This window comes from Neolamprologus multifasciatus, chromosome 23 (genome assembly GCF_963576455.1).
Source record: "Neolamprologus multifasciatus chromosome 23, fNeoMul1.2, whole genome shotgun sequence".
Classification (NCBI taxonomy): Eukaryota; Metazoa; Chordata; class Actinopteri; order Cichliformes; family Cichlidae; genus Neolamprologus; species Neolamprologus multifasciatus.
The window spans coordinates 39,740,262-39,760,520 of record NC_140460.1 but is presented as its reverse complement, the minus strand read 5'-3'; the positions used below and the strand labels follow the sequence as shown (position 1 = coordinate 39,760,520).

The window sequence follows — 20,259 nt, the reverse complement described above, 5'->3', positions numbered from 1 at the left end:
ACAGAACAGAGTGCACAGAGAAACAAGGGGAGCAGGGAATCAAACCCTAGGAAGCATAGAATAACTCACAAACAAAACTGACATAATACAAAAATCACAAAGAACTGAAAACACGAGATCAGGAGACCCAGGACCCTGACAGATACGCAGACGAACCAGCAACTAACAGAGGCAAACACAAGGCTTCAATACACAGAGGGATAACGAGGGAATAAGACACAGAAGGAGGACACAGCTGGGAGTGATTGACAAGACGAGACAGAGGAAACGCAAACTAAACACACTGACATGAGACACGGACCTTCACAACAAAGCAGGAAATACATAGACTGAACTTAGAGGTACAACAAAACACAGAACCAAAACGTAAGAATAAACAAAGATACATCATGAAATCAAAGATTAACAATACAAAACAGAAAACACTGAGTCACAGACCCAGGATCGTGACAGTTTTATTGAAAATATCCTTTTTATTTGTCATTGCACTCTGAAATGAAAGCATAGTACAAATAAGCAGTTGGAGTTAAAAATAAATCATGAAACACATTTATAGACCAAAGTTTATTCTAAACGTTTGACTGAACACACCCGTGGCTTCTGTCTACAATAGAAATCAAATATTCTCCCATATCTGTAGCAGATGTTCCCATAAATGTGGACCTTGTAATAATAATAATAATAATAACTTTATTTATAAAGCGCTTTCAAACAAAGTGCTGTACAACTAAAGAGATAAATAAAATAAAAGCGATACATAGCAATACAGGTAAAAGACACAATACAAGTTAAAAACAATAAAAATGTAAAAACTCAAAGCCATAGAATTAAGACATGTAGGATCGGGTGAACAAATGTGTCTTCAACTTGGTTTTAAAAACCTCCACAGAGCAGCCTGCCGAATATCTTGTGGGAGGTTGTTCCACAGAAACAGGGCATGAAAAGAAAAAGCTCTCCAATTGTCTTTTTTCTGGCTCTAAGAACCTTTAGAAGACCAGAGTTCTGAGATCGGAGAGCACGAGATTGAACATAAAGGTGTAAAAGGTCGGAGAGGTATGAAGGTGTCAATCCGTTTAAAGCCTTGTAGGTGAGCAGCAGGACCTTAAAATCTGCTCGAACCTGACAAGGTAGCCAGTGAAGAGATCTCAGAACAGGGCTAATGTGCTCAAATATCCCAGTTCTTGTTCAAATGCGAGCAGCTGCATTTTGCACCATCTGCAGACCTCTAAAACTTTTCTTTGGTAGGCCAGAAAGAAGAGCATTACAATAATCAATATGGGAAGACACAAATGCATGGACAAGAACCTCTGTAGTGTCGCTTGACAAAACTTGTCTGATTCTGGCGATGTTCCTCTAATGATAAAAGGCGGTCTTTGTTATCTCTTTTACATGAGATTCAAAGGAGAGCACCATGTCGAACCACACGCCCAAGTTTTTTACCTTGTTCCTGCAATTTATGACACTGTCATCAATTCTCAAGATCAAATTTTGGGACAAATGCTGAAATTTGTGTGGCCCAATGACCATCAACTCTGTCTTATCAGTATTTAGGAGTAAGAAATTGTCCGATAACCAGCCCTTAATTGCAGATAAACAACATTCTAGTTTAGAGACTTCAGCACAATTTCCAATGGTTAAAGGAACATAAAGCTGCAGGTCATCAGCGTAACAATGAAAGGTTACATTAAAAGAACGTAAAAGAACACCAAGAGGCAGCAGGTACATAGAAAACAGCAATGGTCCAAGTACGGAGCCCTGAGGGACCCCATGCCTCACTGCACAAGTCTCGGAGAGATCGTTTTTAAAACTAACAGTCTGAGACCTCCCAGACAGGTAAGACAGGTAAATGACATCCAGCTTATGAGTACCAAAAAAGTCCCGAAGAACATGAGTTTTATTTGATACAGATCTTGCGTTTAAGAAGGCTAATTTAACTGTCTGTCCATCCGTGGTAGCAGGCAGTATTTGTAGGTTGTTCATATTTGCTCCACCTCCCCTCGTATCCCATCGGCATGGCAACCAATAAAGCAGCTTCGGGTGAGCGTGCTCCGATGACGTCGGGTAAACAGGAAGAAGGCAGCGCTGTTTGAGGCCAAAATAAAGTCCCAAACAGCCAGGGTCACCGATGGTAAGGACCATGTAGGTTGCTTTGCTTTCAGTCTTCTGTCCAGTTCAAACCAGCTCGATGGGGTTTCAGTCTAGAGACTGTGCTGGACACTGGACACATGTTTTCAAGCTCACCATCTTGTTCTTTTTTCCTGAGGTAGTTCTGGCACAGCTTGGACTGATGTTTTGGGTCATTATCGTGCTGTAGGATGAACCCCTGACTGTACTTTTGCCACCTCTGTTCAATTCAAAGTGTACTCCAAATGCGGTCGATAAATGCGCAGTTCATTTCCCCAAATTAGAAGTGTGGTCCGGTGTAGACTTCATGGTCCCATATATCCCACAATTCATAGCGCGGCGGTGGGTGTGGATATTTTGTTTGGAAAAAAATGGCGGAAGCCTGAAGCGGAGCGGTCGAAGAGTAAACTTTTAAAAGTAAGTACTGAATATTGTGTCACTTATTTATGTGCTGTAATTGTTTATATGCTTTATATATTCTGAGGTAAGTTGATCTATAGTGTTACATCATATTCTATAAGGATGTTATGTGTTTATATACTTTCTGCCCAGTTTGACCCATTTAGCAGAAGTCAGCCTGTTTAAGGCTCTGATATCTACTCTGTATGACTTAAAGCAGTTATGACATGGTCTGATTTTCTCACCCAACATATATATATATATATATATATATATATATATATATATAAAATACATCTATATATACACTGTCACAGATACTTGTCTTTGAGTGAAGATTTAAGGTGACAGGAAATATAAATAATGTGACGTATGACCCTGAAGGTAAGCGCGTCATTGACAAAAGTAAAACAGTATGTCGGATGTACCACGCAATGCTCAATTACGTTGGTGGGAACTAGTGCGTTAGCGCAGTTTGCTCGTTAACGTGTTGCCGTCCAGCCCCACGCAAGGAGGGATCCGCGGTAGCTCGTTAACGGAGATTTGACGTGTTGTGGCATTAACGTCATTTCAGATTAACGCTGACAGCACTAGTGGGAACACAATGAATATGACTGCACATTTACTCCGACATCATCCCAGTGCAAAGACTAGTGGAAGCAGACAAAAACAACAAGCACGCATGCTACAAACTTTACCCGAGTCATTTAGACAGCCGTTAGCACATGATTCTCCTTATGGGGACCTGATATGTTTAATATGCTACTGAGAATATAGCCCAGAAGAAGCGTATAGTATAGCTATTATTTTGGAAAGAGCCATTTCTCTGTAATAAACTCTCTTTTCCAAAGGTGAGTGATTTCTCGATCAGATAGATTTATTATTTTATTACTTTGTTGTTTCAGCAACATTAAATTTAAAAACTGTACTTTTGAGTTAAAATATATATTTATAATTTTAATAAATGACAAATTAAAAAAGCATGAACATTTTTTTCAACATTTTTTTTGTATCGAAAAAGTATAGAACCAAACCGAACCGTGAATTTTGTGTATCGTTGCACCCCGATATATATACATATATATATATACACACACACACACATATATACATATATTTCCAGTCCTGTGGTCTCAGCCTCAGATACTCAACTAATCAAAGTGATGTCATGACAAAAATGAATGACCAACAAAACATTTTTTCTCCTTCATTTGTGTCACACAAAGCTGTATGTAACGTTTCTCGCGGTTAGTATCATGGTTACTAGGCAACCTGAACAGCGCGACGCAGGCTAGACTGTCCCATTTCACAAGCCTCTCACTTCCGCACTTCTCGTACTTATAGTACGCACCGTACGTAGTACGCGTAGTGCGCGTAGTGCGCATACTTCAAGCGTGCAGACCCTGAATTGGGACACAGCCGTAGACTCCTCCGAATGCAGCCGACAAATGCGTCCTCCTTTTCCCCGAATTTGAAGGATGGGTCCGGTGTGTCCTTCGTGGCCTACCATATCCCAGAATTCATAGTGCGGCCCAGCCAAACTCCAGTTTCCAACAATGGTGGCCGCTACTAAGTTTTTTTTGTTTGTTTGTTTTTAAAACTTTATTTACAAACAACAGTATAAAATACAAAGCACCATCATTAATCCGAATATGTAACATCCTCGGTTGAGCATTATAGCAAAAAAAAAAAAACAAAACAAAAAAAACAATAAACACAAAGCTAAAAGAGTTAGTACAAAAAGAAAGAACAGTCGTTGAAGAATTTGAACCAAAGGCAAAAATAACGAGCAAAAAAGGGCAGTCATGATTATAAAATAGGGAGGTTTCTTTTTTTAAACATAGATGAAACTCGTTAAATAAAACAACAAGTTTATGAGCTTTCTTGTTATTCACAAGTTTCAGCGATTTAGCCCAGAGTTTAAAGTCATTCAGCCATCTGTTTATACATGGTTTAGTTTTAAAGTATCTGCATTTGTGAAGAAAATTTTTTCCCATTAACAAAAATAATCAACAGGTCAAACTCTGCATTCTCAGCAAGTATTCCAAATTTTATTACTGTCACCGTCAAATGTGGTAACTGAATTCTCCTGGACTGTAGCCAGCTCCACATGTCAGTCCAGAAGGAGTGCACTGATTCACAGTAGAAAAACAAGTGATCCAGACTTTCAATATCATTTTCACAAAATGTGCAGGCGTTCACGTCTAAGTTAAATTTCTGTCTTAAGAATTCATTGATTGGATAAACCTCATTAATGATTTTAAAGTGAACCTCTTTTACTTTAGTGGAAAGAGGAAGTGAAATATACTTTTTTCTTATCGCCTTAACCTCCATGGTCTCCAATTCTTTAAGGATATAATTTCTTCTTTTATCATTGATCTCAAAGGGACTGGGATGGCTTTCACTAGGGATTTATATCTCTTAGCAGTACATCTTACATCAAATTTCTCACAACACGTCTCATGTTTTAATAAAACCCCATTATAATCCATAAAATGAGCTACAGCCCAAATCCCTTTAGATCTCCATTCATCCAAGTACACAGATTTCCTACACAAACGGATATACCTGTTGTTCCATATAGGGGTATTGTGAGGAGTAAAGTTATGTTTATAGATTAATTTCCAGTAGAGAAGGACCTGCTGATGGAAAGCTGAGAGTTTAACAGGTAACGAACTGCAATCAAAGTCACAACGTAACAAAAAGTCTATTCCACCCATTTTGCCAAAAATCACATTGGGAATAATGTTCCAAAAGGAATTTTTGTTCCTAATGAAAGATCTTAACCATTTCAATTTTAGTACACCATTCAATGGCATTAGCCCCACCCTCTTCATAATTCTTAATCATATCATTTTTCTTTATATAATGACATTTGTTCCTCCATATGAACCTAAAATTAAGATTATTTATAGATTGAATTAGTTTTGGAGATATGGGCAGAGAAAAGGCTGGATAGATTAGTCTGGACAGACTGTCCATTTTGGTTAGCAAGATTCTCCCAAACAGAGTTTTGTCCCTTTGCAGCCACCTGTTTAAAATTGACTTACACTTTTCTATATTGGTACAGATATTCTTATTTTCTGTTGATGTCTTATCCTTGCAAATTACAAAGCCCAGATACTTCACCTCTTTTTTTTATCTGTATATTATTTATTGCTTGCGGGGGACACTCATGCAGAGCTAGAATTTCGCATTTATTAATATTCAGCTGTAGACCAGAAGCTTTGGAGAAGTGGTTGATCACCTGTAAGGCTAAAGGAATCTGGTCCTCAATTTTTAAAAACAGGGTGGTATCATCTGCGAGCTGACTGATTATTATCTGTTCACCCATCACAGTTAACCCCTCAATGTGACTGTTTTTAATCAAAATAGACAACTCAGCAACCATGATGAACAGAAGTGGCGAGCTGCTACATCCCTGCCTTATCCCTCTATTAACCTCAAACCTTGAACATGTACCATGTTCTAGCAAAACAGAGCTGTTAATGTCATTATATAGCATCTCTATAACATTGATAAATTCCTGTCCAAAACCAAAAGACTGCAGAGTTTTTAATATGAACGTATGTTCAACTGAGTCAAATGCTTTGTAAAAATCCAAGAACAGGATGTATCCTCTCTCTTGGATTATTTCACTGTACTCAAGGAGGTCCAAAACCAGCCTAATATTGTTATGAATTAGTCTTCCTTTCAAAAAACCTGATTGTGTTTCACTGATAATGTTTGAGATGCTTTTCTTTAGCCTCTCAGCTACAGCTCCAGACAGGATCTTATAGTCAGTGATGGGTCTTAAATTGTCTAAACTTCTTTTATCCTTACCCAATTTAGGGATCAGGGTTATCAGCCCTTGTTTCATGCTTGGCATCAGTTCTTTTTTCTCTATCGATTCCTTTAATGCATCAAACAATAAAGTTCTTAGGTCCTTCCAGAAGAATTGATAAAAATTAGTAGTGAGTCCATCTGTCCCTGGGGACTTGTTTAATGCCATTTTCATGACCACCAAATCCAGTTCCTCAATTTGGCAGCCGCTACTAAGTTTTTAATATTACTCTTATTATTCTTTCTGGGTCACAAAATAAACTTTTAACATATTTTCAGGCGAGAAAGTAGCTGTGTAAACATCAAATATCTGCTCAGTTTATCAAGATACCGCATATTTGCAAAAGTGCTTCGACGTTTTCGGAGACGTCTGCTACCCACCAGCTCGATCTTTTATCGTTTGGCTTTTTTCAGTGTTTTTTGTTTGGTTTGGCTGAATTTACAGTTTTCACACAGCTGAATAAACATCAAACAGAAAACCGATTAAACAGAAGTATGAGACGGTCGAGAATTTACTCCAGTGTCCTGTTATATTGCAGATAGCAAGGAGCAGACGGCTGAGTTTATTAAACTCCACCGAGACAGCGGTGACGCTAATCAGAAGGCTAGACTGTCCAATTTCCCCAGCCACTTACTTCCGGCCTACCCGACCTTCTGAGGACCCAGCCCACGTAGACCGCGAAGGCCGCTTCCTCAGGAGGATGCAGCCGATGAATTTGGACACGACCAGAGTTTCTGTCGCCATTTACAGAAAAAACATTCCCTATCAAATTTAAAGATTTTAGCTCTGCAATAAAGTCCGTTCCCAGCGGACTGACTGAGTTGATGAAAAGCTACAAAAAACAGAACACACCACATGCATCCGTTAACACTCTTTATATAAATGGTATTGATTTCTGAAGCAAGAAATGCACCAATAAACATATTAGAGAATGTTTGTATAATACGAAGAAAATAACTCCAAGAGGGAAGTTTTTTTGGAATGCTATTTTTGATCATATCAACTGGGATAAAGCGTGGCTTGTTCCTTTTAGATTTTGTATTACAAACAAAGTTAGAGAATTACATTTGAAAATATTACATAACATATATCCATCCAACACTTACATTTCAAGATTCTGTGACATTGATAGAAAATGTACCTTTTGTAAAACTGAACTTGAAAGTGTTACTCATTTGTTTTATGGCTGTTCATATAGTGCTACATTTTGGAGGGAGCTTGAAAATTATATACTGTGCAAGACAACATATGAAATCAAAATTGAAGGGAAGAACATTATCACTTATTTTGAAACTAAAGAAAAAAAATATGTGCCATTGTCAATCTTTATATCTTATTAGGGAAATTCCATATACATAAATGTAAATTTCAAAACTCAACCCCATCATTTAATTTGTTTTTGATTGAAATTGAATATTACTTAAACTCTCTTAAATTAACTTCCAATAAAAAAGGTTTATCATTGATTGAAATTCATTCAGAAATGTTTAACGAATGAGCTGTCACAACTTTCAAGTACAAAGTTGTTATGAAGTCTGTCACATTCCCCCCTTTTTCTTTTTCTTTTTTCCCTTTATTTATTTATCCTTCTTATTTCATTGTACTGTATATTGTTACTCTTATTTGCCTTGTATGTCTACTGTACAAACTGAACTGGAATGACTGACTGTTCGCTTTATAATTTCAATAAAGTTTTTTTTAAAAAAGAGCTTCTGTCGCCATTTAAGGGCGGGTCTTACTGTGAACCTGCGCGCTCATTGGCTAATAACTTGAGATTGACAAGCCGTTATCCAATGAGCGGCTTCTCCCAACATAAAGTAGTTTCCTTTGAAAAACCAAAGTCTGATTATTTTTGCCTCCACTGACGGAGCCTGTTGTTCCCGCCACAGAGACACAGTAATGTCAGAGCGGTGTTAACACTCACCTGCCTCAGCACAGCTCTCACTCTCCTCCTGCTCTCTCAGCTAAACTCACTTCCTCTCTACTTACAGGAAACCAGAGGAGCCGACCGGCCTCACATTTCACCCACAGACACGAACAGCGTGGAATTATTTTATGTCATAAGAAGAAACATATTCATGTTAACACTCACCTGCCTCAGCTCCACCTTCCTCCTCCTGCTGCTCTGAATGGAGAATCAACACTTTCAATTTCACTGCTCCTCCCTAAACACAGAGGATGCTGGGACTTGTAGTTTTTAACCTTGTGTATTTATGGCTGTGACACTAAATCACAGCACGAAGACTTCCTGCAAATATTTCACAAGCGATAAAAGTTTCACATTAAAGGTGAAGTTATTTTTCTGTCTCATGTTCAATAAACAGTGAGCTGGGAAAACTGAAGAACAGACTTCAGACGTTCCCTGCAGAGTTTCTGCTGCTCGGTCGTCTGCATATTGCTGAGACTGAGCTGATGATGAAGCTGTGATGGGTTTATGGCACGTTTGGTTCTGGAGAAGAGTTTTACTGTCGGTGCAGGTGAAATGATCAGAGGTTACAGCCTCTGGCACTGGTTAAAGTGGAGGCAGCGATCAGGACGGCTGAGCAGCAGAGGTCTCGAGGGTCCTAAAGTGTAAAAGCATCAGTGTCATCCACGCAACACTAACCAACACGTTCTCACTCCCAACTCGTCAAATGTGTGACGCATGGTCAGGCTCCCTCTGCTTCACTTATCGACGCGCAGGGTACCCCCCTCGCGGCGAGAATTGACGTGCAGGGTCCTCTCATTGAAAACTATAGAGCTCCCTAAACGTTGCTTATTGACGACAAGAGATTGCTGCAGAAGAGCTTGTTGTCCGTATATTTATATATTTCCAAAATCACATTGTAGAGACGTACACAGAGCACAGTAAATTATATAACGCAAACAACTACCTGAGAAACAGCAGATACAGCAGATAAATTAATTATAGTTATTACTTTTGTATCGTTTATTGCATTTATGGAGGGAGTGATGTATGCTGGGTAATGGCACAGCTAGCGACTGGGTGACTTTATTCACCCGCTTCGGCTGTTATCAGTCCATACAATGGGCGTTACTGGCACAAATCAGTCCCATAGATATGGGCCATCTCCTGCTAGAAGATTGTTATCATCCATCCAGATGGAGGATCACTAAGTTTTAGGCAGCTTTAAGATGCATTTGTAGTTATTATTACGTGTTTTACCATCTTTATGGTGCTAGCTTAAAGTTACGTGTAAACGTTAGCTTATATTGGAGTAAAGCTGCTACTGTTTAAACGATGTTAGCACAGAAATATTAGCTTCTGTCATGACTGATGAAGTTACTAGTTAATAAAGTTTCCAGTAAAGTGTTTAATCGCAGCCACAGACTGACAGCAAATATCTCGATTAGCTTCAATGCATCTGTAATAAATATGTGCAAGTTTCAGTGCTTCGTTTAAACTGTATGATACTTATACTGACCCAGGGTCAGTGTAAAATACAATCCTAGCTGTGTGAACAAAGCCTGGCTCCTTTAATCCTGCATGACAAACCTCAGGATGAAGTTAGTTTGTCATGCAGCACTCTTTCCTGCTGGCACACCTGGCACACCTGAGAGTCAGCTAGAAACTTGGAGTGACTTGGACATCATGCAAAGACTGCCAGACTCTGTAATACTGTAAATGATCAGTGACTCAGGTTAACACTAAACTTTAAACAGTCCCTCTGTGTCTCTGTGTGTGTGCTGAACATTTAGGATTGAGTCAGGCTGCATCAGCTGAAGCTGTTATTTGTATATATCGGTATTTTTTTAAATTCAGGTGTGGGGAAAATACATAAGACTGCAGTGAAGCAATGCACCAGATTAATCCCTGGCCAAAGGTATCGTACTTAAATCAGAGTACTCATCCAGCCACATCAGCCTTTTGTGAGGTCTGTTTAACAACTTGAAATGAACTGCAGGTTCCTCAGAGGTGGACTGTGAGCACAGAAACACATCTTCATACATACAGCTGCAGCAAACTTACATTAATTTTAAATAGATTTGTTACTCTAATGTCTGTCTCTGTGTTAGTCCTCTGACAGACTGGTGACCTGTCCAGGTGTGCTCTACCTATGACCACTGGGACAGGCTCTAGCCTCTGTAATAGAAATTTTCTGTTATTCTCATTTAAAGTATTTAAGTGCTTATGCATATGCTTAGTTGTGACACTGTTATAGACTGTTCAGTGAAAGTTTCTAAAACTAGATGAACTTACTTCAGCAGTTTGAGAAAACAAATCCCTTTACAGGTGCTGATAAGGCCAAGGTCACAAAACAGCATAACCATTGATTCGTTAGGTTTCATAACGAGACACGTGAAGTGTGGTAGGATCAGTTTGTAACTTCCTCCCTCTTCCTTGGAATGCATAAAGGAGTAGGAGCAGCACTTCTGTGGCAGTGCTGACATGACTGAACTGTGATGTTTGATGTGTGTTGGCTCTCCTGCGCGCAGTAATAAGTAGCTTGATCACAGCTCTTTCTGTGTTGCAGACTTTATTTAAAAAATTCCACGACACCCCCCACCCTCCCACTGTGAACCTGAATTGAATATTCAGAAGACATTTGTTTAAATAGTTCTAGAAATCTGAGCTGTTGGTGTGTCCTTGGATTGTGTGGTAATAATATTAGAGCCTGCAATCTTTCTTACTGAATCTCTACTATGAGTCATGTTACCTGAGATTAATTCTATGTTTACCTGTCAGCCTGGACAAATGTGCTGTGTGAAGGAAATTAAATTAAATCAGATCTGAACTGCGTGCATTTAACCTCTTAAGCCCCAACGCCCCCTGATACGGGGGCAAAAAGCAGGAGATCAGGTCGGCTTGGGGCTTGAGAGGTTAAGGAACCTGTTCATATTTAATTGAAATATGAACCAGTGTTTTTTTTATTGCTGATTCCAAGAGAGTCTTTGTGGAAATCCTGTTTGGCTTTTTGTTATTTTAATTTTCTTTTCCGTTTTCCAGAACAGTTCTCCAAAGTCGCTGTCCACATGGGTCAGTGGGACCAAGAAGCACTCTGCTAATGTGTGGACTCTGACCAGCAACATCCAGCAAGACCCAGACAGCGTTTTCTATCTCCCAGCTGGAGTTTTTTGTTTGTCTGTGACTGGAGAGTCAGATTTTTGTTGAGCTTCACACTTGCAGAGGTTAGTCAGTTTGCAGAGATCCCCCCCACCCTGGCTTTTATGTGCTAGATTTCTTATCTGAAACAGTAATATTTCAGTGACTGCTGCTTATACCACAGTTTAATACACTCTACTGATCCCTGATGGGAGAATCATCACCTTTGCCAACAAAGAAGTTTGTTTACAGTCTGATGGGACATCATGCTCTGCATCTTCAAAGTTTACCTCCTCATTATTATTCATACCCAGTAATGTGAAGTATGCTTGTATCTACTATAACTGAACCAACCTGGTGCTCTTCATTTATGGAGGCTGTTGAGTCTGAATGTTGGATGTTGTGTATCTCGTGTTCTCTGGGCTTTGTTGTCCTCAGTCTTTTTGCAGGATCAGAAAACAAAACCAGGAAGCGTGTAAATGTTTCTTCTCCATGATGTTTCTTCAAATGTTTCTTCTGGATGATGATAAGACCGTGACACGGGATGCCACCTTTGGTCTCGTGATGAAGCAAAGCTCAGGAAGAAGTGTGATTAAATGGTACCCACATGTGTGCTGCTGAGAAGGATGTACAGGGGCACCTGCAGCCAAATCCAAGCCTCAGGTTAGTTGTAGTTGCAGAACGCTATAGGACTGAGACAGCTGAGGCATCAAATGTTTGATTAAACGGATGAAAAATAAAATTATCACTTCTTAAAATCTGTAGCAACTTCAAGTCTGTCATGCTGAGCATGCTCAGAATGTGACAATATATTTTTGTTCAATATTTAATTTCTTTCAGTTGCAATTGTTAAATGAAATAAAAATAAAAATATATATTCTTATAATTTAGCAAACTAATCTATCAAAATATATATATACATATATCTGTATTAGTTTTAATAAATTAATTTGACACCTGAATTGAAAATATTATATTGTATTCATACAGAATCAGTTTGATATCATTGTTTGTCTGATTGTTGAAACTAAGAGCTAGTTTGATCTGTTTAGATCTAAAGTATCCAAAGTTGAGCTCTAATGTTTCTTCACCCTTGTGTGTGTGATATGTGATTTCCTACATGCTGGCAGAGCAGCAGTTTGTGCTCACAGATGGAGGCGGTGTGGAGAGACGGTGGTGTTTCCTCAGAAGAACCAGCAGAGTCACAAAGGACACCAGTCCATCTCACCACCTTGACTTGCTGAGTGATGCTCGTCTGCACTGCACAGAGGAAATCAACTGACCGAGGTTTGTCCAGTGCAGTGTTATGAAATGTATATTTGTTTTATGCTTACAGATATGTTTTTCTTGACAGAGGCTCTGCAGAGGTTAGACAAAGCAGAGAAAATATGTGCTTTACATTTTACTGTGATTTATTGAGATATTTCTTGACTGATGTTCAGCAGGAATGGAGAAATAGAATCAAAGGGAGATGTTTTTGCTGTTTTTGTAATGATGTAAGTAAATCTTGAATATTATATATTTGCTTGGTTATATTAGGAGTGTTTCTGAGTGAGGGAGAGAGGAGTCATCATCCAGGTAAAGTGACGTAGATCAGTGGATACACTTGTCTCCCCTTTAAAGGAGACGATCCAAGTCAACCTTAAATGTTAGTGCTTTCAAATACACAAACATTTTTAAAGGACAAAAATGAACATCCACCTTTGACTGTAATACAAAATAAATCTTTGCATGTGTGTTTTCAAACTCTCAGATGGGCAGCATATCAGTCTTGGACTGTGTAACCTGCCGGAGCAGCACTGAATGATCACCACACATGAGCATGTTCCTGCAACATTCAGCATCTGATCTGTCATCTGTGTGCTTCTGCTTTTGGTAAGTAGAGTTACCCAACTACAGTAACTCTAAACACATGCCATCCATTTCTAACGGCCTGGTTACTTCCTGTCAGTTACTTTAGAAACCATGTGGTCACCTGACCTAACACTGTTTCTTCTTCTTCCTCTTAATGTTGAAGTGTCAAATGTCAAACAGCTGGAGAGGAAACTACACCAGTGTACTGGGATGTTTCAGTAACACGTGCCAGATGCTGTTCCTTCATGGTGACATCATCAGAGACAGCCCCGCCCACCTCAGGACCTCGCCATTGATCATGATGATTATAATGATGACAGCGAGCGGAACTAAGACTGTAAAAATCCACGACCAGAATGTTTAGATGCTTTCTAATTATTCATGAATACTGAGTTTTTGTCTCTCTCTTTTTTTTCCTCATTTGTTACTAACAAAGTTCACCAAACTCACACAGTTTACATTCTGTATGTTTCCATCAAGGTTTATTTTCTTAGAAATCATTGTTTTTCTCCTTTTCTCTTTTGTAATTGATGATAATTCAGTGAATATACTGCGCTGCTTCCTTTTATTGCGTCACACATTGCTTTAAGTTTTTCAGAGTCCAGTTATTTTTACTGCTGTTTGAATTCTCTGAATGTTTGACCCTGTAGACTGTTTTTGACTAAAGATTTGGATTTCTGACTTTAACACAGCCTCTGCGTGTCCTCCCTTTGTGTCCTCTTCCTCTGTGAATGTGTTGCATGTGTCACAGATTCATTTTATTAACAGCTTTCCCACAGTGAGTTGCAGCAGCATTCATTCACAGCACATTTCAGAAGGATTCAGATTAATACAGTGATCTTATAGTCAGAATTATCCTGACAGAGTGCCACTGTAAATTATCTTTCATCAGGTAAATTTTAAAGTTCAGTATTTCAAAGCAGGAGTTATGAAGAATCATATTGGCATTAGGACTGTAACAATATGTACTTACAAAGTCTAATTTTTTTTAATTATGCTAGAATATTGGAAGGCAATCAACTTTTAGTGTTTTCCGCATATTAATTATTCTGAAATAGAGACGGTGACCCTAACTGTACAGAAGCACACTAAACAACTGACAATCTAACAGACATAATTGGACTGAGCCGTCATGCACAGTGAGTCTGATCCTTTGCTGTGAGAGTATGACAAGCATGTTTCTGGTCAGTTTGGAAGAAATAATATCACAATGTTGATCTTTTTTTCAATATTCCTTCTCTTTTACAACATAAACTGTGATCAAAGCCACTTATGTTCACAGCATGTAATAATACTGACAGTCCAGGGCGTTGTGGTCTGTTGAGCTAGGGTTAGGGTTAGCAATTCAGACATATGTAATCAATATTAAACGTCTCTGATGTGGGCCACTGTCCGCAGTGTTGGGAAATCCATACCAGGCTGGAACGAGTCAAGGTAGGTGAGCATCCACGAGAAGACACAGCAGATGCATCCTACTAATACTGAGAGGACCAGGAGACTCCAGAAACCGAGCATCTTCTCTTCAGTGCCATCCTCTCCTGTCACCCTCTCTGCCCGCAGTTCTTTGAGTATGGGGTAGATAAGGGTGCAGAGAAACCCTTATTACTAATTTGTATTATAATTCAATTTTCATGAAATATTCATATTCAGTATCGGTCCTTTTAAATTATAACCACGTATCCACCCAGGCTCATGGTGGGGCAGGGCTCTGTCCTGGGATGCTTGAGTACAAGGTAATGTACACTTGACCAGGTATCCAGTCTGTCAGAATTGTTTTCAATATTTGGTTCAAAAATATGAGTGAAAACAAAAATCCAACTAGGATTCTTGCATATGATGAATGAAGTCTGTCTTTGACTGTATTGTCCAGCTGATCCATCAAACCCCCAGCAGGTGAACCTTATGCATGACATAACACAGCAACAATGTAAAAAATTAAACAGCAACAGTCTAAATGTAAAGTGCATTCTAAAGTCCTCTTCAATAAATTATATGCAAAGAGTCATTCAGGACTGTAAAACGTGAACTACAGAACCCAGAGTCTTCATCATTAAATCTCTGGTTGCTTCATTTTTCTATCCTATATCAGATACTTTAAAGGTTAGGTTAGGTAAAGTTGCACTGTCATTGTGAGGCAAAGTGCTTTATGTGTGTGTATGTGTGCGTGTCATGAACGGCTATAAAAGGCCTATAATTAAAGAACAAAGCGGGGTTTGAGTTCGAGTTGCGGCAGACTGTCACTACTTGTAAATGGAACGCAGCCTTCCTACGGCGGACAGCTAATAACAGGAATCGGACGCGGTCCACCCAAGTCCACAGCAACCACTATAGCAACCGCCTAGCATGACCTTAAAAACATATTCTGTCTTCATAACTATCAAAAACGTGAAATGATTTGCAAAGTGTGAAAGTGTTACAGCTGTAGAGAGCTATGGCAGTATCTTTGGAAGCTGTTTATATAGCTAATAATATACGATGTAACCATGGAGACAGTCAGTCACGTGAGCTAGCGGCGCACGTTTACTACAGTAAATAAGGTGATTGTGTGCACAGCGTCCACACGCTGCAGAGGGTAAAGACGTTACTTCAATATTGTTTTATATTGATATATATTTGCCTTCTGTTGACCATCACCTCAGGTTCACCATTACAGTCTAAATATGAACACATTCAAAAAAAAAAATCATGTCTCAGAAATAAGCACAGCTGTTCATGTTTGTCATTATAGTTTTATTTGTAAGAAAATTATGAACTTCATATTGTGCATCAAATAAAAGAACATTTCACAACTCTGAGTCAACAGAAACAGGTAACAGAAATGTCTCTAATGTAGACATGTACAGTGTAGTGTAAGCATTAAAAGATCATAAAGGAAAAACCAACATTTATGTGAAACTAATTGTAATAAAAAATGAACAGGTGCTTTATAGATTTAAAAGAAAGAATCTGAAAACAACACTTTTTTGGTCTAAGTGATCAAAGTAGAAAACAGAACTGATGTTCAAGAACAAACCGTAGCTGCACTAATATTACACATCTCCATTGTTGTGGTGAACAGACATGTTGCTTTTAAAACCACATGCAGTGTGTGACCATGACTGTTCACTGAGACCATGAACGCCACTTCGCTGAAGCAGTCTTCTTCTTCTTCTTCTTCTTCTTGCCATTAAAATAGAAGCAGAAGGAGCATGAGCTGCTTTGATCTACGGAAAGGAAAAAGAACATATGAGCTGAAACCAGTCAGCTGAAATCTTTAAGACAGGAACAATCATTCAATGCAGTGTCTCAGGTGGCTTAGCCTGTTACAACTGTTGATACAAGCTAAATACGGTTAACACACAGTGTCAGGGAACTCCAGTGTGGGAACTAGTGGCTTTAGGTTTGTAGTCATTTAACTTTCATCCATTCATTCCTTTAATTCAGGAGGAAGAAATGCCAGGTTGGTGCAGGCTGGTTACATGCATTTGGTCCCATGCTGTCTTTAACTAAATGACTTGGTTCATTTTATGGCTGAGCTGTATGTGGGGTTATATCATGTTATTTGGGCAGGAGTACCTGTCCCCTGTTAGACTTAGAAAGTTTCTCCATAAGTAGAGTTTCTAACTCTTCTAGCACATCTGTGGCTGACAGCTTTTTGGTGGCTCTTTTTACCCCACACTGGTTGTGAGTGTGTAAATAGCCCCACTAGTTCTTTTGGGTTGCAGTTAACTTGGGAGGAAGAGGTGGGTCTAAATGAATAACAATTATCTGGGATACATAAATTTCATAATGCATGCATATATCTCTATCAATTAAACCTGGCCTGAGTGCTGCCATTTTTTACATTCAGTTATTTCTCTTAGAAATGTTGGAACTAAATAATGAATATGTTACAGTTAAAGTGACACTGGTCAGTGTAAATGGCTCATTGGGACAAAGAAACCTTTAAATTAAACCCCATCACCTGATATCGAGTGTCAAACAATATCAAAGCTGTAAAAGCTGTTTACAGTCAGAATTTATAAAACTATGATTGTAAATAAATTCAAACAAGTGAGCTTTTCTCTTTGTGCTGAATATCAACACTGTGATTTCTTAGACTGTAAGCTTTACTTTAGCACAACCAGTTGTAGAAGCCGTCACTCCAAATGTCTTTTGATAACAAGAAAAAAATACCTTTTCAGTACACGGCCTGAAGTTCTTCTCCAAACATCTTCTGCCATCGGCTTTGTCTGCTGGTTTGAAGACAATAAACCACAAAAAAGATGATTTAGTCACTTTGTCTGTGTCATGCAGCTCGAATGTGTCGTGTAACGATGTTGAATAGCCGTCGTTATCCCTCTGCTGTGTCAGTAGGATTGTACTGTACAGCATCTCATTGATATGTGAAGAATGCTAATGTAACACGATAACAGACGTCTGGTCTTACATCATTAAAATATAAAGGGCAGGAGATATTTAGATATTTTTATACTTATATTACATTTTATAGCTGACAGATATTACTAAATAGATAGAATTTACTAAATAGCTGGATGAACATGAAATTATGTCCATAATCACAAATGACCATGAGAGCCAGTAGAATTAATTCAACTGGACACTCAAAAGACGTCCTTAAATGCTCTTTAAGTGGCAGAACAGTTAATCGCTTACTTAAGATGAAATCGGCTGAGCTACTTTGAAAACAGCTTCTAACTGGTTCCTCCTTTAAAAGGATGACTCCTCAGGGGTAAGGCCATCATGCAGTCTAGCAAACTTTATGGTTCTGCTTTGATTCACCAGGAACTATTAGGGAAACCTTCCAGCGCCTCCTGTGAAAGACACAGGGATAAACACAAACATTTATTAACATGTTCCACAGTCTTCCAGTTTGATTTTCTCATCCTGTGGACAACAACGTACATGGATGCAGGTTTATTGTTAACTTTTGTAAGGTTTATTTACTGAACATATCCAGCTGCAGCTCCACTGTGATCCTGAACTGGATAAGCACTTAAGAAAATGTGTCAATAAATGGACAAACATCAACTTACTATATTTATCCAAACAGACTGGACCAATAATGCTTCACTGAGTTAGAGACTTTAACAGTCTCTTCTATGTAAGAATGTCTCGTGCTGATAGACCTGCAAACTTGACAACAAAGGTTTTTCAGACTGCATGTAGCTGTCCTCTATGTCAGCTAACACATTTACATTTATGTCACACTTATTTCTGCTTTCCCATTTTATAATTATTACTTACATTTTGATTAGATACCTTGAGTTTGTAAATGATCAGATTACATAATTGGAATACAATGTATCCAATTCAGGGTTGCAGGAGGATGAAGCCTATCCCAGCTGATACAGGACAAAGACAGGACAGGCTGCCAGTTTATCACAGGGCTAACACAATATGTGTAACAGAAAATCCACTTAAATGTTTGATATTTCTTATAATAATCATAATTATGACTATTATTTAAAGGTTTCTTTATAAATATATTTTGATTTTTTATAACACCTAAAATATAAACCTGAGCTGTTTCAGATTCTGACCTCTGACCTCAGTGACCTGGCTGTGTCCTCACTGCAGCTCCCTCTTGGAAGTACGTCTGCTTCTTGTCTTCCCCCAGTGATGACCGCCTGCCCTTGATATCACGTACTGTAACTGAGGAACAAAAAAGGACAAACACTTGCCTTCATTTAAGAAGTACATTCATACAGAGATAATCTATGGAAACACACTAGTTCACCTTTTTGGGAGGAATCAGTTCCTGTGAAACATTTCTGTAAATGAACATCATGTGGAGAATAAAGGAAATGAGTTCTTCAGGTGACTCAGCAGTCCCACACTGACAAATGAAATCTAGTTAAACTATTAAGCATATTTGCTCTTCTGAAATCTGTGTTAAACAACAACAAACATAAATTAGTAACAAAAATACAGCTGAGTAGAGGCTTTACAAACCACCAGCAGCCATAATGCTAAATTTTAATCTTCAAATGTTTCTGAGCCGTCTTCAACCTGCTTTTAACACATTAAAGCCCCACAGTCAATGGAGCCTGACTCAATCTGATTCTAGATGTTCGGCACACAGAGACACAGAGGGACTGTTTAAAGTTTAGTGTTAACCTGAGTCACTTATCATTTACAGTATTACAGAGTCTGGCAGTCTTTGCATGATGTCCACGTCACTCCAAGTTTCTAGCTGACTCTCAGGTGTGCCAGGTGTGCCAGCAGGAAAGAGTAATAATAACCTGCATCCTGAGGTTTGTCATGCAGGATTAAAGGAGCCAGGCTTTGTTCACACAGCTAGGATTGTATTTTACACTGACCCTGGGTCAGTATAAGTATCATACAGTTTAAACGAAGCACTGAAACTTGCACATATTTATTACAGATGCATTGAAGCTAATCGAGATATTTGCTGTCAGTCTGTGGCTGAGATTAAACACTAATATTTCTGTGCTAACATCGTTTAAACAGTAGCAGCTTTACTCCAATATAAGCTAACGTTTACACGTAACTTTAAGCTAGCACCATAAAGACGGTAAAACACGTAATAATAACTACAAATGCATCTTAAAGCTGCCTAAAACTTAGTGATCCTCCATCTGGATGGATGATAACAATCTTCTAGCAGGAGATGGCCCATATCTATGGGACTGATTTGTGCTAATAACGCCCATTGTATGGACTGATAACAGCCGAAGCGGGTGAATAAAGTCACCCAGTTGCTAGCTGTGCCATTACCCAGCATACATCACTCCCTCCATAAATGCAATAAACGATACAAAAGTAATAACTATAATTAATTTATCTGCTGTATCTGCTGTTTCTCAGGTAGTTGTTTACGTTATATAATTTATTGTGCTCTGTGTACGTCTCTACAATGTGATTTTGGAAATATATAAATATACGGACAACAGGCTCTTCCGCGGCAATCTCTTGTCGTCAATAAGCAACGTTTAGGGAGCTCTATAGTTTTCAATGAGAGGACCCTGCACGTCAATTCTCGCTGCGAGGGGGGTACCCTGCGCGTCGATAA

General features: G+C 38.8%; 1 protein-coding gene and 1 long non-coding RNA gene across 5 annotated transcripts in view; one reads left to right on the top strand and one right to left on the bottom strand.

Annotated features, from left to right (window-relative positions):
- The window catches only part of LOC146492294 (NACHT, LRR and PYD domains-containing protein 3-like), a 227,877-nt gene that overhangs the window by 41,216 nt on the left and 166,402 nt on the right, over nt 1–20,259 (bottom strand). Inside the window, exon 1 of one of the 2 annotated variants that reach the window (XM_085151461.1) lies at nt 8,439–8,521. The exons of the other annotated variant lie outside the window; for it this stretch is intronic. The gene's annotated coding sequence lies outside the window, so the exon portion shown is untranslated. Of the gene's footprint in view, nt 1–8,438; nt 8,522–20,259 lie in introns of those variants that run through there. 2 annotated transcript variants of the gene reach the window in all.
- On the top strand, nt 11,296–14,370 carry LOC146492300 (uncharacterized). 3 transcript variants are annotated; one of them, XR_014872376.1, is made up of 6 exons: nt 11,296–11,476; nt 11,575–12,053; nt 12,526–12,677; nt 12,930–12,968; nt 13,144–13,265; nt 13,408–14,370. It is a non-coding gene; the product is annotated as an uncharacterized LOC146492300 (long non-coding RNA). The 3 variants fall into 3 exon arrangements; XR_014872377.1 differs by having other exon boundaries at nt 12,930–13,038; XR_014872375.1 differs by lacking the exons at nt 11,296–11,476; nt 11,575–12,053; nt 12,526–12,677 and having other exon boundaries at nt 12,684–13,038; nt 13,408–14,368.